Source organism: Trachemys scripta, chromosome 8, assembly GCF_013100865.1.
Source record: "Trachemys scripta elegans isolate TJP31775 chromosome 8, CAS_Tse_1.0, whole genome shotgun sequence".
In the NCBI taxonomy this organism is placed as follows: domain Eukaryota; kingdom Metazoa; phylum Chordata; order Testudines; family Emydidae; genus Trachemys; species Trachemys scripta.
In genome coordinates, this window is record NC_048305.1 from 49,926,639 (window position 1) to 49,942,698 (window position 16,060).

The following is a 16,060-nucleotide window of genomic DNA, read 5'->3' on the forward strand; positions in this document are numbered from 1 at the left end:
TTAGCCATTGATGGACCTATCCTCCATGAATTTATCTAGTTCTTTTTTGAACGCTGTTATAGTCTTGGCTTTCACAATCCTCTGGCAAAGAGTTCCACAGGTTGAGTATGCATTGTGTGAAGAAATACTTCCTTTTGTTTGTTTTAAGCCTGCTGCCTATTAATTTCATTTGGTGACTCCTAGTTCTTATGTTATGGGAAGGCGTAAATAAGACTTCCTTTTTTACTTTCTCCATACCAGTCATGATTTTATAGACCTCTATCATATCCCCCCTTAGGCTTTTCCAAACTGAAAAGTCCCAGTCTTATTAATCTCTCTTCATACGGAAGACATTCCAGACCCCTAATTATTTTTGTTGCCCTTTTCTGAACCTTTTCCAATTTCAATACATCTTTTTTGAGATGGGGCGACCACACCTGCATGCAGTATTCAAGATTTGGGCGTACCAGGGATTTATATTGAGGCAATATGATATTTTCGGTCTTATGATCCCTCTCTTTCTTAATGATGCCCAAAATTCTGTTCGCTTTTTTGACTGCTGCTGCACATTGAGTGGATGTTTTCAGAGAATTATCCACAAGGACTCCAGGATCTCTTTCTTGAGTGGTAACAGCTAATTTAGACCTCATCATTTTATATGTCTAGTTGGGATTATGTTCTCCAACACGCATTATTTTGCATTTATCAACACTGAATTTCATCTGCCATTTTGTTGCCCAATCACCTAGCTTTGAGAGATACTTTTGTAACTCTTCGCAGTCTGACTAGGACTTAACTATCTTGAGTAGTTTTGCACCACCCGCAAATTTTGCCACCTCACTGTTTACCCCTTTTTCTAGATCATTTATGAATATATTGAATAGGACTGGTCCCAGTACAGACCCTTGGGGGACACCATTATTTACCTCTCTCCATTGTGAAAACTGACCATTTATTCCTACTCTTTGTTTCCTATCTTTTAACCAGTTACCAGTCCATGAGAGGACCTTCCCTCTTAAGCAAAGTAAGTGTTACTGGCTAAGAGCCTTTGGTGAGGGACCTTGTCAAAGGCTTTCTGAAAAATCTAAGTACACTATATCCACTGGATCCCCTTGGTCCACATACTTGTTGACCCCCTCAAAGAATTCTAGTAGATTGGTGAGGCACAATCCCTTTGCAAAAACCATGTTGACTCTTCCCCAACAAATTATGTTAATCTAGGTGTCTGACAATTTTGTTCTTTCCTATAGTTTCAACTAGTTTGCCTGGTACTGAAGTCAGGCTTACCAGCATGTAGTTGCTGAGATGTGGAGCCCTTTTTAAAAACTGGCATCACATTAGCTATCCTCCAGCCATCCGGTACAGAAGTGGATTTAAATGATAGTTACAGACGACCGTTAGTAGTTCTTCAATTTCACATTTGAATTCCTTCAGAACTCTTGGGTGAACACCTCTGGTCCTGGTGACTTACTACTGTTTAGTTTATCAATTTGTTCCAAAACCTCTTCTAATGACACCTCAATCTGGGACAGTTCCTCAGATTTGTCACCTAAAAAGAATGGCTCAGGTTTGGGAATCTCCCTCATCCTCACACAAGACGACCCATGCAAAGAATTCATTTAGTTTCGCAGCTGTGTCCTTATTGTCCTTGAGTGCTCCTGTAGCATCTCAACAATCCAGTGGCCCCACTGGTTATTTAGCAAGCTTCCTGCTTCTGATGTACTTACATTTTTTTGCTATTACTTTGAGTCTTTGGCTAGCTGTTCTTCAAATTCTTTTTTGGCCTTCCTAATTATATTTTTACATTTCACTTGCCAGTGTTTATGCTCCTCTCTATTTTCCTCATTAGGATTTAACTTCCACTTTTTAAAGGATGCCTTTTTGCCTCTCTCTGCTTCTTTTACTGTGCTGTTTAGCCACTGTGGCACTTCTTTGGTTTTCTATGTTTTTTAATTTGGGGAATACATTTAAGTTGAGCCTCTATTATGGTGTCTTTAAAAAGTTTAAAAAGCAGCTTGCAGGGATTTTACTTTTGGTGCTGTACCTTTTAATTTCTGTTTCACTAACGTCTTCATTTTTGTGTAGTTCCCCTTTCTGAAATTAAATGCTATAGTGTTGGGCTGCTGTGGTTTTTTCCCCCCGCCACAGGGATGTTAAAATTATATTATATTATGGTCACTATTACAAAGTGGTCCAGCTATATTCACTTCTTGGACCAGATCCTGTGCTCCACTTATGATTAAATCAAGAATTGCCTCTCCTCTTGTAGGTTTCAGGACTAGCTACTCCAAGAAGCAGTCATTTAAGGTGTCAAGAAACTATCTCCGCATCCTGTACTGAGGTGACATGTACCCAGTCAATATGGGGATAGTTGAAATCCCCCATTATTATTGAGTTTTTTATTTTAATAGCTTAATCTCCCTGAGCATTTCACAGTCACTATCACCATCCTGGTCAGGTGGTCGGTAATATATCCCTACTGCAGGGCCCCCACAGCTCTGCTATGTGCTTCAGATCCATCAGTCATGTTGCCCCCCCGCCCCTCCCCCCGACTCCATCCTACTCACTATGTAGGTGCCTGTGTAGAAAGGCTATTGTTCCATGGGAACGGCCTAGTAGTTGAGTTATTCAAGTTGATGGAATGCTCTCTGTGATGGTCCTTCAATGAGATTTCCTGGGCAGGGCAGTGGTCTATAGTGCAGTACAATAATCTGCCCTCGGGCAAATCCAAACTCGGGCTCAACTGATGAGACAAAACAATCTGATTCAGAAATAGCCCACTCTGTTACAAAGCTTTCTTCTGGGGAAACTCGTTGCATACTCATTGAGATACTTTTCCCGGTTATTACATGTATAAAATTGTGTGGCCAAAATTTTTAAACCTAAGTGCCTGAGGTTCTAAAATCCATATATAGGCAGCTAAATAAGACTGGCCTGATTTTAAGCAGTGTTGAGCATTGACAAATCCCACTGAAGTCAATGGGAGTTAATGAGCTCAGCATCTTTGATAATCAGGCCCTTATTATTAAGTTCCTAAGTATGGATTTAGGAGTCTAAACTCACGTGGGCAGGGTGCAGCACCTTCCTCCTCTTGGGGATGGTTCACAAGGTCCTGGCTTCCTTGAGGGTCATTAGAGGGCAGGCACAACTGCCAGAGCTGTAGCATAAGTATACCATTAGAGACTTGAGATCATTTAGAACCCTGTGAAATCATCAGAACCAGAAAAACGTACCAAACTCATTTGGTCAGTAAAAGCATAAATGAGGGGGAGTGGAAGGGCATGGCCACTAAATGGGAATTAAAAAACCACCCTCAGAATAAGAAAACGTTGAAGCATGAGCATGTGTATTTTAATGCCCAAATGGAGGGAGTCAGCTATATTAGCATGGGTTAACAAGGAAATAAATATTGCCTATGAAGGTAGGCAAGACAGAAATAGGGTCAACACTCGGGGAGTACTTTGGCAGAGACACATGGAATTTTTTCAGCCCACCTCTCAATTGTTTTAAAGAAGATGTAACTAAGTCAGACTTTTTGTTACTGTTCATCTTATCTGGTTAGGCTGTCAGCCATTTGGGGCCGGGGCTGTATGTAGATGTTCGTAAGATCCCCCAGCACAATGGGATCCTATTGCTGATTGCATTAGGGTAGCAACTAGGATCCCTGGACACTCATCACTACCTCCCAGCTTTGAAAATTTTGGACACGTTTGTTATAAACAGACCTATACAATTCATTTTGTGCTTCAGCATCAACGTACCAAGGGGATTACACAGGGCTCAGGTATATGAGGAACACACTAAAAAATGTGAGGGTTCATTGCATCTGCAAGCATTCTAATTATCCTTCTGGAAGCGCTAGATGCCTGGCAGCAATGAAAAGTCAAAGCCTCCATTTCTCTCTTAGCAAGCAACGATATTGTTAATGACAACAGGAGCATAATGCTCATAGCTCTAAATGTGGGCATGGAAGATACCATCATCTCATGGCACTGTGCACCAGCGAGTGGCACTAGTGTGTGTGTGTGTGTGTGTGTGTGGAGTGGGGGGGGAGCGTAAGAGAGGTACTCAGGAAATAGTGCAGTTTCTACAAGGGGAGAGAAGCTGTAATTACAGCATGGGGCTGAATGCGGCCCTAAGATGTTTTCATAACAGAGTTTGGGGGGTAGATGAGAGAGAGATGAGGCAAGTGTCAGGAAAGCCAGAGGAGGAGACTTCAACAGTCCAGGCACAGGATGATCAAGATCTGGACAATGTTCTAAGAAGTGAGGAAGGACTTTTCGGTGATGAAGAAATTAGACCAGCAAGACTCAGTGATGGAATCTATATGGGTGAAGGGAAGGAATGGGCAAAGCCAAACATGGTACCTGCAGCTAGGATGGGACGCAGGCAGCACTGTCATGTACCTGAAGCCCTGAAGCCCCCAAGTTTGTCTGCACACTGGTGAATACACTGGTTTGACTGAACCACACACACACCTCCAGTAGTGCTACGCCATACACCAGTTCACCACAAATGCCTCTTTCTGAGTTTTAAAGATTGATTTTATCTACACTAAAGTTGAAAATCTGTGTTAACTCTGAAAAAAATTCACTACCAGAATTATGACATCCTTCAAAATTCAGTTCTGCAAATTTCTACCAAAAAGGACCAAGCACGATGCTACAGGACTGAAAATATCGCTATTGCAATAAGGACAAGGCAATGCAACCTTTACAGCACTATAGTGCCTCCACTAGTCTCCAGAGATAGAAAGCTCTTTTCTGAAAATACTGGTGCAGAAGGCTGAAGTGCCTTGGGGGTAGTGTGAAGTTATAGATTTTGACCAACCAGAGTGTTTTTTTTTAGTGTGAAGGTAAGTTATGCAGGAGGGAATGTGCCGACAGATTTGAGACTGACTGGAAAATGGTTAGAACCCATATACATAAAGAGTAGTTTTGATGTTATCTTCTACTATGCTTTTAAATGTCTTAGCCTTAAAGTACAGTTTTAATCTGAAAAGTTTAAAAATAGTCACATTTTTAACAGGTCCATTGGTTCCCTGTGCATATTTGAGAGTCATACATTTAGAGTCATGAGGTTTACTTATTCCCTTTCTAGTCCTGTTTGTACTGCAGAAACAACCCAGCTAAAGAGTGAGCGAGGTTGTCCTATATATCAACAGAATTGTTTCCAAATTCCCTGTTACACCAGAGAAAACCCACAGAAGAGAATGGGGTGCAGAGATGTAACAAGGAAACACACCCTGCTTGACTCTCAAAACTCTAAGTTTGCAGAGCTGACAATTAGAAAAAAGTATCTTCACGTGTAAACCAAAGATGTTTGCTCTGGGAATCATCAATAGAGGATAAACATGGAACCCCGAGATGCCACTTTAAAAGAGAGTTAGTCTTCAGAGTAAAGTCACATTGTTCAATATTGCTACAAATCATGAAAACAAACGTTTGCGGTGTTGTTGTAGTCCTGTTGGCCCCAGGATATTAGAGACACAAGGTTTTGAGTTACGCAGAGCTCTTCAGGTTTGAAGACTAGCTCTGTGTAGCTCAAAAGCTCATCTCTTTCACCAGTACGAACTGGTCCAATTTAAAAAAAAAAAATCTTGGGTATTGAGAGAAATTGTGATGAACTGAAGTTTAGTTAGAGCTGATCTGTTATAGGGATAAAGGAGTGTCTGTCCACAAAATATAAAGCATTGTATTAATCCAAACAGCTGTGTACAGTATAGATGACAAATATTTCAAATTTCTCCTTCACATCCCACTATTGATTTTTTTTGGGAGGGGGGGAAGAAATGGAGCACAACTACTCTTAGGCCTAGTCTACACTAGGAGGTTATGTTGAATTTAGCAGCGTTAATTCGAATTAACCCTGCACTCGTCCACACAACGAAGCTATTTATTTGGACATAGAGGTCTCTTTAAATAGATTTCTGTACTCCTCCCCGACAAGTGGAGTAGCGCTAAATTCGACATGGCCATGTCGAATTAGGGTTAGTGTGGATGGAATTCGATGCTAATAGCTCCGGGAGCTATCCCACAGTGCACCACTCTGACGCTCTGGACAGCAGTCAGAGCTCGGATGCTCTGACAAGCCACACAGGAAAAGCCCCAGGAAAATTTGAATTCCTTTTCCTGTCTGGCCAGTTTGAATCTCATTTCCTGTTTGGACATCGTGGCGAGCTCAGCAGCATTGGCAACGATGCAGAGCTCTCCAGCAGAGGTGACCATGCAATCGCTGAATAGAAAGAGGGCCCCAGCATGGACTGATCAGGAAGTCTTGGATCTTATCGCTGTGTGGGGCGATGAGTCCGTGCTTTCGGAGCTGCGATCGAAAAGACGGAATGCGAAGTTCTACGAGAAGATCTCAAAAGCCATGACGGAGAGAGGATACAGCCGGGATGCAACCCAGTGCCATGTGAAAATCAAGGAGCTGAGACAAGCGTACCAGAAGACCAAAGAGTCAAACGGACGTTCTGGATCCCAGCCCCAGACATGCCGTTTCTACGAGGCACTGCATTCCATTCTAAGTGCAGCCACCACCACTACCCCACCACTGTCCGTGGACTCTGACGATGGGGTATTGTCGACTGCCACTTCCTCGGAGCTGTTCGCGGATGGGGAAGATGAGGAAGGAGCTGAGGAGGCTGAGGCAGTTGACAGCGCTTTCAATGCTGATTTCCCCGACAGCCAGGGTCTCTTCATCACCCTCACGGAGATCCCCTACCAACCCTCCCAAGGGGGTAACCCGGACCGTGAATCAGGGGTGTCCTTGCGCTTCAGGGCAGGGGACAGCAACTCACAAAGTTCCAGGAAAGTTCCCTTCCGCATCCGAAAGTTTTGCAGCCACTGTGATTCATCCCAGACCTGCGGTCCCACCAGTCCGTGCTTGTTTCCCGGGCCCAGAATCGCCGTTCCACAGCATCAACATGACCCATTGTCACCATGGTGTCCACGGCGCGGGGTCCCGTGCTTTGTGAGAGGTCTGTGCCCCTCTCAGACTTAATGTCCTCACTGCGCTGCCGTAGCCTCCTCGCCCAATTTCTCAGCATCTGCCTCTGAAAAAGGTGCATGATAAGGCGCGAGGTGTTGACAACGGCCATAACTGCAGCGATGATCGCAGTGGGCTCCATGCTCGCGGTGCTGTGGCGTCCACGCTGTCAATCACCAGAAAAGTGCGCGAACTGATTGCCCGCCGGCGCTTTCACGGAGGGAAGGCGGGAGGGAGGGAGGGTTGAATGACGACAGTTACCTAAAACCACCTTCAGCACACTTTTTTGCCCCAGCAGGCATTGGGGGCCCAGAATTCCAATGGGCAGCGGGGACTGCGGGAACTGTGGGATAGCTACCCACAGTGCACCGCTTCCAATGCCGACGCTTGCCCCGTTAGTGTGGACTCAAAGTCAAATTACTGTCCTTAGTGTGGATACACACGTTCGACTTTGTAAAATCGGTTCCACAAATTCGCTTTAAGTAAAGTCGAACTACTCTCATAGTGTAGACATACCCTTAGGGTGTTAAGAGCTACAAGCAGAAGTTCAACTTCACATACCTTTGCACAAGTACAAACAAAAACAATTACTCATTAGTCACATTAGAAGTCAGACAAGCTGTTAAAAGTTGCCATCTTTCCCGTTTTTCAGAAGATATCCCATGTTTGACAGTATTATCTCACGAACTTGGCTTGTAGCACATTAAAGTATCTGAAACAGACACAGTGCAATACACATGCCATGCACGACATCTTCAGTTTGTCTTGCAGAATAAACTATTAAAGATGGTAATCCTACCTTTGCATGATCTGAAAGATTTAAATGCGGCCTACAGCCTGCATCTGAATTAATGCCGAAGGGGACACGGAGTCCGTGCCTTATATAACTTTATCTTTTAGACTGGTCCAATGACTCTAAACCTTTCTTGCACTCAGAGGGGCAACTCAAGTTAGTAACATACACTAGATACACAACTCAACAGTCAGAAGTCACTTCCAGTCTCATTCTTCTGCAATGTTTTACCAATACAAAAATGAGAACTTAAAAAAATTTCAGCATGGACTGAGTTTAAAGGCAAGTAGTTTATATTCTGCTTCATTTTATTTTGACATTTACTGATTGTGATAGCAAAAGATGAGACAAAGATGCATGAGTCCCAACACCACAGGGGAATTCCCTATTCCTGTCATACTGAAAAATCATTTCCTTTCATTCACCCCTCACTTCTAACTCAAACTAATACTTTGAATATACTAGTCTGTCTGCAATTTTGTTATTGAATAATTGTAAGTTAGTTGCAAAAAGATGACAGAACCATATATCCTACCAAGTAACAGTGCCAACATATATAAAAATTCCCACCTAAAAATGTGTTAGATTCAGTTATGGTTGCTAGACTGCATAAAAAGGAAGGAACTAAAAACTTAAGTCATTCAATACACCATCTATGCTCCCTTCTTAACCCTAATTACTACTTTTCTACAACTCACAGTCCACATGTATCTCCACGAACGCTGGCCATGTGATCTGATGACTAGCAGAGTTAGTGGGGTTTCCTACATTACAAGGTATGTAGCTTTGCATGGTTCTGCATGGGCTCTGCCTCAGTTCCCTCACATGCCAGGCAGAATATCTGTGCCAAAGCACTGGTACATCAAGGGCTCCATGTTTCTATCCTACACAAGTTCTTATACTTGCCAAATGAGCGCAGCATGAGTGCCTTCCAGTCATTCATTAAGTACCATAACAACTAGCTGTAATGCCTGGTTCGTTTTTTTCTTGAGTGGCACTACAGCCTCAGTGTGTTGGGGCAGCAGTGCTGAGGGAACCCTTCAAGCAGCAATGTTGTGGCACAGGCACCCTGGGCTATCCTCACAACCTTAGTTCCCTGCATGCTTATGGACAGAGCCCCTCCCACATCCTTGCTCAAACTCGCCTAACTCCTCAAAGTTCTGCTCAACTCCTATTTACCCCCCACATCTCTAGTCACCACACTACTTATACCCCTACTTGCCCCCATGTCCCCCCAAAGCCTCACCTCTCCCGAGCCTAACCACATGCTTCTGCCTACATATCCAGCAACCTTGCTCAACAGAAGTACATGTAGAGCACAGCAAATCACACACTTTTGTGTGTTGATTTCACACCAAGATTCAGGCAGACAGTCTGGCAGCACTGGAATACTGAAATAGCTGATGGATCTAAACAGTTCCATCAGTGAGGAGTCTGATTATCCCAAAAAAGGAAAAAATTATCTTTACATTTTAAAATTCCAGGAGTGGCTTATGACCAAGATGAGATCAGATTATGAAAGAATGTTGGAGCTTGTGGGAAGTATGGTTGTATAACAGTGAACGCAAAAGAAAGTGAGGAAAATAGGAGCATCTTAAAATCTTTGCTTTGTAAAAGTTAGTAATTTTTTCACTAAAATAATTTCACAGAAAATTCAACTTTTCTCTGAAGAGTCACTGCACCAGATCTGGACACTAAATTAAATGCAAAAGCATTACACAAAGGGTTTTGAGTCCTGTTTTAAGCAAAAATTTCAGTGCAACCTAATCAATGTAATACTGCGTGAAAATGCCAGCATGACCAACATGAGCATTTTTATAATGTCCATTAAATACATAAAGGGCAGTGAAACCCAAGCCCCAAAGCTCCCTGGAGTTCATACTTATGGTATTGGTTTATTTTTAAATGAACAGTCAAACAAGGTGATAAAACAGGATCACTTGTCTGCATAAGAGAATCAGGACTAGAACAGTAAGGGTGTCAGGAGTCAGGTGCTTTGGTAAAGCCTAGTCCACTGAACCTAAACCTTTCCAGAGGTCAGAGAGAATTCCAAATACAGCTGCATTGGCATAGCAAAGGCAAAGGCAGCATGTAGGTCGTTGCCCATATATTTCCTTTTTAAAAAATAGCAAGTTATTCACTTGGAATTATTAATCATACACCCTTCCTGAACTCATCCATTAGGTCATTACCTTCTCTTCCAAATCTATCAAGTCCCACTTATGTCACTATGTCTATAAGAAATCAGCCAATTCATAATGACTCAAAAGGGCAGATGTGGCTAGTTGGAGCAGGAATATCTGGATATCAGGGCTAGAGAAGGTCCCTTCCCTAAGAGAAATTTACTGACTGCTACAGCCAGCTTGCTTAGCCTAATGAGTGCCTTAAAAAAAAAAAATTCACACAAAGCCTGACAGCTATGATTATAACTTAGTTAAAAAATAAGGATCTGGGTAACTACCGGCAATTATACTCGGCTCTGAAAATTACAGAGGGAACATTGCCCAGTGGCACTCCCTCACCCCCAATCCATTACAGCTGCGTTGTGCCACTGCCTATGGCCTTGTCTACCCTACAGGAAAAAGTTCATCTAACCTATGCAATTTGAGTTACGTGAATAGTGTAACTCAAGTCGACATAGCTCGGATCTACTTACCGCGAGGTCCACACTACGTGATGTCGACGGGAGACACTCTCCCATCGACTCCCCTTACTCTTCTCGATCCGGTGGAGTACAGGAATCGACAGGAGAGTGATCTGTGGTCGATTTAGCAGGTCTTCACTAGATCTGCTAAATGGACCGCCAATGCATCGATCCCCCGCTAAGTATAGACAAGCCCTGTGGAGACAGCTACAGGAGTGGGGAACAGGTCTGGATGAGGGTGAAACAGTGTATGGAGGGGAACGATCAGGTTTAGCTAGCTGTCCTAAACCAGACAGAGACCTCCACTTTATTCTAGGAAGACTGCAAATGCAGACAAAAGACATTTCATTTGTCCACATGGTCAGACCCTGCAGCTTCCAGTTCTAGTGCGTTTCATTATTAAAAGGCCTTTTGTTACGTAATCTTTTTTATCCCAGGCCCCGACTGCATCAAATCCTAAATTAAACACACTTTAATGCATGCAAATAAGCTAAAGAAAAAAGGATTCAGATTATAGAAAAATATAATTAAGTAGGCAAATTTAACCCAGAAGGTCAAAACCATTATTAGCCAGTGTGTGAAAGGTTGCAAAGAACACATAAAGGGAAAGATGTGCACACCACACACATACATAATGACATTAAACGAGGCACTCAAGTCTCCTTTGCAATTAACTTGGGGGAACAGCTCATTGGAAATTTTAAAAAGTTTACTTCTGCTAGCCTGACATCAGGTCAGAAACAGCTCTGATTTTATCAGGCCCAAAGATCTCCTGGCCTTGACTGTGCTCTAAACCATGCAGAACAGCAAGCTATCGGTGCACTGACAAGCTAATGTCCTTACAGTAATGCCATTGAACATCAAACTGCTTTAGAACAAGGATATGCATAATAAATGATTTAGAATATATGATCTGTCACTGGATGGTAGAAAAGGGGACAAAGGTTTGGATTCCCCATGGCATTGACTGGTGAGTCAGAGCTACCCAGACTCTCTGGGTATGTCTACACTGCAATACAAGACCCATGGTTGGCCTGCGTCAGCTGACTCGAGCTCGGTGTGTGGGGCTATAAAACTGCAATGCAAATGTTTGGGCTTGGGCTGGAGCCTGGACTCAGGGACCTGCGAGAGGGTGCCAGAGCCCATGATCCAGACCAAGCCCAAATATCTGCACTGCAGTTTTATAGCCCCACCCCCAAGCCAGAATCAGCTGACACAGGTCAGCCATGGGTGTTTTATTGTAGTGCTGACATATCTTTTATGCCAGGATTTCCAGTAACCTCACTTGGGAACAAGGGGTTAAATAAATGGATTGTGTTTTTAAAAAAATATTTTTTGTAAGTGAATTTCACTTCACTTGAAGTTGAAGGAAAAATCATGCTAGCTAAGACCAGGTATAGCGAAAGGAAACAACGTATAAGTATCAAAGTCTGATCTTCAGTTCTGTCCTGCAGCACATGCTGCTATAATAGTCCTGGAGCTCTCCTGAGCCGAGAGTGTCCATTACACATAATTGCCTAATGGTTTGGGGATAATCTGGAGACTACATTCATTCTCATTTGTAAATCTTTTAGTCAGGATTAGAATCCAGATCCCAAAAACTGAACATCAAATGCATTAAATCAATTCCAGCAAACCTCAAATAATGACCTGGTAACAATAGACTTTTATGATGTCCGGGTAATTCATAGATAAACAGGATTCATTTTATTGGATGCCAAAATAATTTCTGTCTCCCTAGTAACATACTGCACTGACTTAACCTATTCTATTCCATAGCTTACAATGGTAACTTTTGTCTGTCAAACAGAAGCATGCTCATTTTTAACAGACAGCAAAGAAGAAAAGAAAAGAAAAAAACCCTCTGTCTACTCATGGTGCTACTTAGCAGTGTGCATATAAGAGAAACGAGTGCATGGAATTTGTATAGACTGATAATTTCTTCACATTGTAGGACCATAAACATTTCACTAAGGTGAGATGCTGTTGGGTAAAGTTTATCATATTTGAAGACAACTCAATCATTTTTGTTGAGCATTAAGTCTCGCCACAGATTACGCTCTATTCAGAACAATGAATAGGAAATCCGGTTCTCAACAGCTGGAAGGGATTTTATCTTTAAGCCCAATTCATAGGACAAGTGAAATCACCTCTCCTTTATAATGAATAATTTTGATACAGTTGGAGTCAGTTTTGCACAATGGCTGTAAAAAATCTTCAGATAACTGAAATTGAAGTGACAGTGGGTTTTTTTTAACACTCAATGTCATTTTGAGTGCATGTGGAGATTACCAATAATATATGATCAAAAAGGAAAGAAAATTCCAGCAATAACAGAAATGCATTAAGATACCAAAGATTCTAATAGCAAAAGACAAGTTTAAAAGGATTCAAGCAAATAAGGATTAAAATAATCTAGTATTTGTGCTTCAATGATACAAGTGAACAAAACTCTGTTGAGAGACATGGTATCTGCCTGGATATCCTTCAGCTGCATAAATATTAGAAAAGCCAACCTGAAGAAGATAGAAGGGGTGAAAGAAGAAGTATTTATCCTACATTTGATTACTTGTCTAATCTATATCATCCTCTCTGGACTAGTGCCCTTTAAATATTCCTCCTGCACAGCTGTTGATTTACTCCTCAATAGAAGTCATGGTGACTGAACCCAGAGCGAATGGCAATTATACATTGCCATTTTATTGGCCTGCTGATTCTTCAAAACAGATTAACACAGACAGTAAGAAAGGACTGGACAGAACACAATGGACTTCTGAGGAAAGGAACTATTTGTTTTACCAGGACTGAATACTACGGATTTTAATTTACAGTGAACTGGTGTATGTTTTTATCAGTAATAGAAAAGATAATTAATGGTAATATCAAGATACGGTCATCTACAATTGTAGATCATGACTTCAAATGTACTGTTGCTGTAAGTAGTGGCATTTAAGAAAATATGCACATAGTATGTGGTTTTTCTGAATGCGGAGGGGCAAAGGGAGAGAAAACATGGCACAATGTGTGTCAGACTTCACTAACTTGTGTCTCAGGAAAACTGGGTTCAAATTTCAATTCACTGCATCAAATTCATGTAACAATCTCAGCCTCTCTCAGTGTACACTTGTCCATATCACAAAACCACCATGCAACATTACGTGTTTCTGAGCAGACCGTCATCACTTATGGCGCTTTATAGTTTCAAAGCTCTGTATAAAAATTAGTCCTCACAGCACCCATCTGAGGAAGGTAAATATAATTCTCAGTTTACAGAAGAAGCAATTGAAGCACAAAGAAGGTAAGTGAGTTGTCAAATGTCACCCAGGGAGTCAGTGGCACAAGTGGGATTAGAAACCAGAAGTTCCTGGAGCTCAGGCCCATGTTCAGTATATTGAACTACAGTGGCCTGGTCTACACTACATAGGTAGGTCGACGTAAGGCAGCTTATGTCAACCTAATGTCGTCTGTGTTTATGCTACCAGGATCCTTCCACCGACGTAACTCACCTGCTACAACGACTTAATTACTCCATATCTGTGAGAGGCATAATGCTTAATTCGACGTAGTTAGGTCAACATAGTGGCAACGTACATGCTGTGTTGCTTATGTCAACTTATCTGGCCTCCAGGAGATGTCCCACAATGCTCTGCTGTGACCACTCTGGTCACTGTTCTCAATGCCACTGCCCAGTAGCCAGGTACATAGGAAACTGGCCCTCCCCTGTTAAAGAACCAGGAACTTTTGAATTTTAAATTTCCTGTTTGTTTGGCATGGAAAGCTCACCTGCCCAGCTGATCATGCCAGCTCTACACTCCAAACATGCTCCTGCCTGGAGTACATAGGAGGCAGTGGATCTTCTGGGTCTGTGAGAAGAGGCTGTGCAGGCACAGCTCTGATCCAGCCATAGAAACAGACATATACAAGCAGATCACTCGCGTCATGGGGGAGAAAGGCTACACCACGGACACACAGCGGTGCCATGTGAAAATCAAGGAACTGCGGCAGGCATAGCAGAAGGCAAGGGATGTGAACAGGTACTCTGGTTCAGTACCACAGACCTGCCATTTTTACAAAGAGCTGCATGTTATTCTCAGCTGCGACCCCATCACGACCCCCAAGAGCAGTGTAGTACCTCTGAGGAGTCGGAGGAGAATGGGAAACAGGTGAGTGCTGGATCCATTGTCCCAGAGAGCCAGGAGCTGTTTATAACCCCAGAATAGTCCAGCCAGTTGCAGCAGAGCAGCATGTCAGAGTGATGCCAGGGAAGGAACCTCTGCTGAGTATGCAATTCCAATTAATATTTTTGGGTCACGTTCTTATATTCTACTTTTTATTTTAAAAAACCAAATTGAGATAGAGTGGCTATTTGCTTTCTTGTGGCTGCACCAGACAGGCAGAGGGTGCCCTACGAAAAAGATTGTTTATGTACATAGGGATGTCCTGGGATTCCTTCCTAGAGATCTCGGAGATCTCGTTCGGACACAGACTGGCTAACCTAGTGAGGAGGGCTTTAAACTAGGTTCGACGGGGACAGGTGAGCAAAGCCCACAGGTAAGTGGGGAACATGGAGACCGGGGAAATGAGTCGGAAACAAGAGGGAGTGTGGGCTATATTGGCAGAGAGAAAGGAGAGTCAGGACAAAACTGGGAGGAAAGATCAAACAAGTATCTTAGATGCCTATATACAAATGCGAGAAGTATGGGGAATAAGCAGGAAGAACTGGAAGTGCTAATAAATAAATACAACTATGACATTGTTGGCATCACTGAAACTTGGTGGGATAATACACATGATTGGAATGTTGGTGTGGATGGGTACAGCTTGCTCAGGAAGGATAGACAGGGGAAAAAGGGAGGAGGTGTTGCCTTATATATTAAAAATGTACACACTTGGACTGAGGTAGAGATGGACATAGGAGACGGAAGTGTTGAGAGTCTCTGGGTTAGGCTTAAAAGGGCAAAAAACAAGGGAGATGTCATGCTAGGCGTCTACTACAGGCCACCTAACCAGGTGGAAGAGGTGGATGAGGCTTTTTTCAAGCAACTAACAAAATCATCCAAAGCCCAAGATTTGGTGGTGATGGGGGACTTCAACTATCCGGATATATGTTGGGAAAATAACACAGCAGGGAACAGACTATCCAACAAATTCTTGGACTGCATTGGAGACAACTTTTTATTTCAGAAGGTTGAAAAAGCTACTAGGGGGGAAGCTGTTCTAGACTTGATTTTAACAAATAGGGAGGAACTCATTGAGAATGTGAAAGTAGAAGGCAGCCTGGGTGAAAGTGATCATGAAATCATAGAGTTTGCAATTCTAAGGAAGGGTAGAAGGGAGAACAGCAAAATAGAGACAATGGATTTCAGGAAGGCAGATTTTGGGAAGCTCAGAGAGCTGATAGGTAAGGTCCCATGGGAATCAAGACTGAGGGGAAAAACAACTGAGGAGAGTTGGCAGTTTTTCAAAGGGACACTATTAAGGGCCCAAAAGCAAGCTATTCCGCTGGTTAGGAAAGATAGAAAATGTGGCAAAAGACCACCTTGGCTTAACCACGAGATCTTGCATGATCTAAAAAATAAAAAGGAGTCATATAAAAAATGGAAACTAGGACAGATTACAAAGGATGAATATAGGCAAACAACACAGGAATGCAGGGG

At 42.6% G+C, this 16,060-nt stretch overlaps 1 protein-coding gene and 1 non-coding gene across 3 annotated transcripts in view; both read right to left on the bottom strand.

Annotated features, from left to right (window-relative positions):
- Positions 1 to 16,060, bottom strand: part of COP1 (COP1 E3 ubiquitin ligase) — a 205,685-nt gene that overhangs the window by 18,722 nt on the left and 170,903 nt on the right. The gene's annotated exons all lie outside the window — the stretch shown is intronic.
- Positions 10,649 to 10,785, bottom strand: LOC117882332. The gene has a single exon (XR_004646990.1).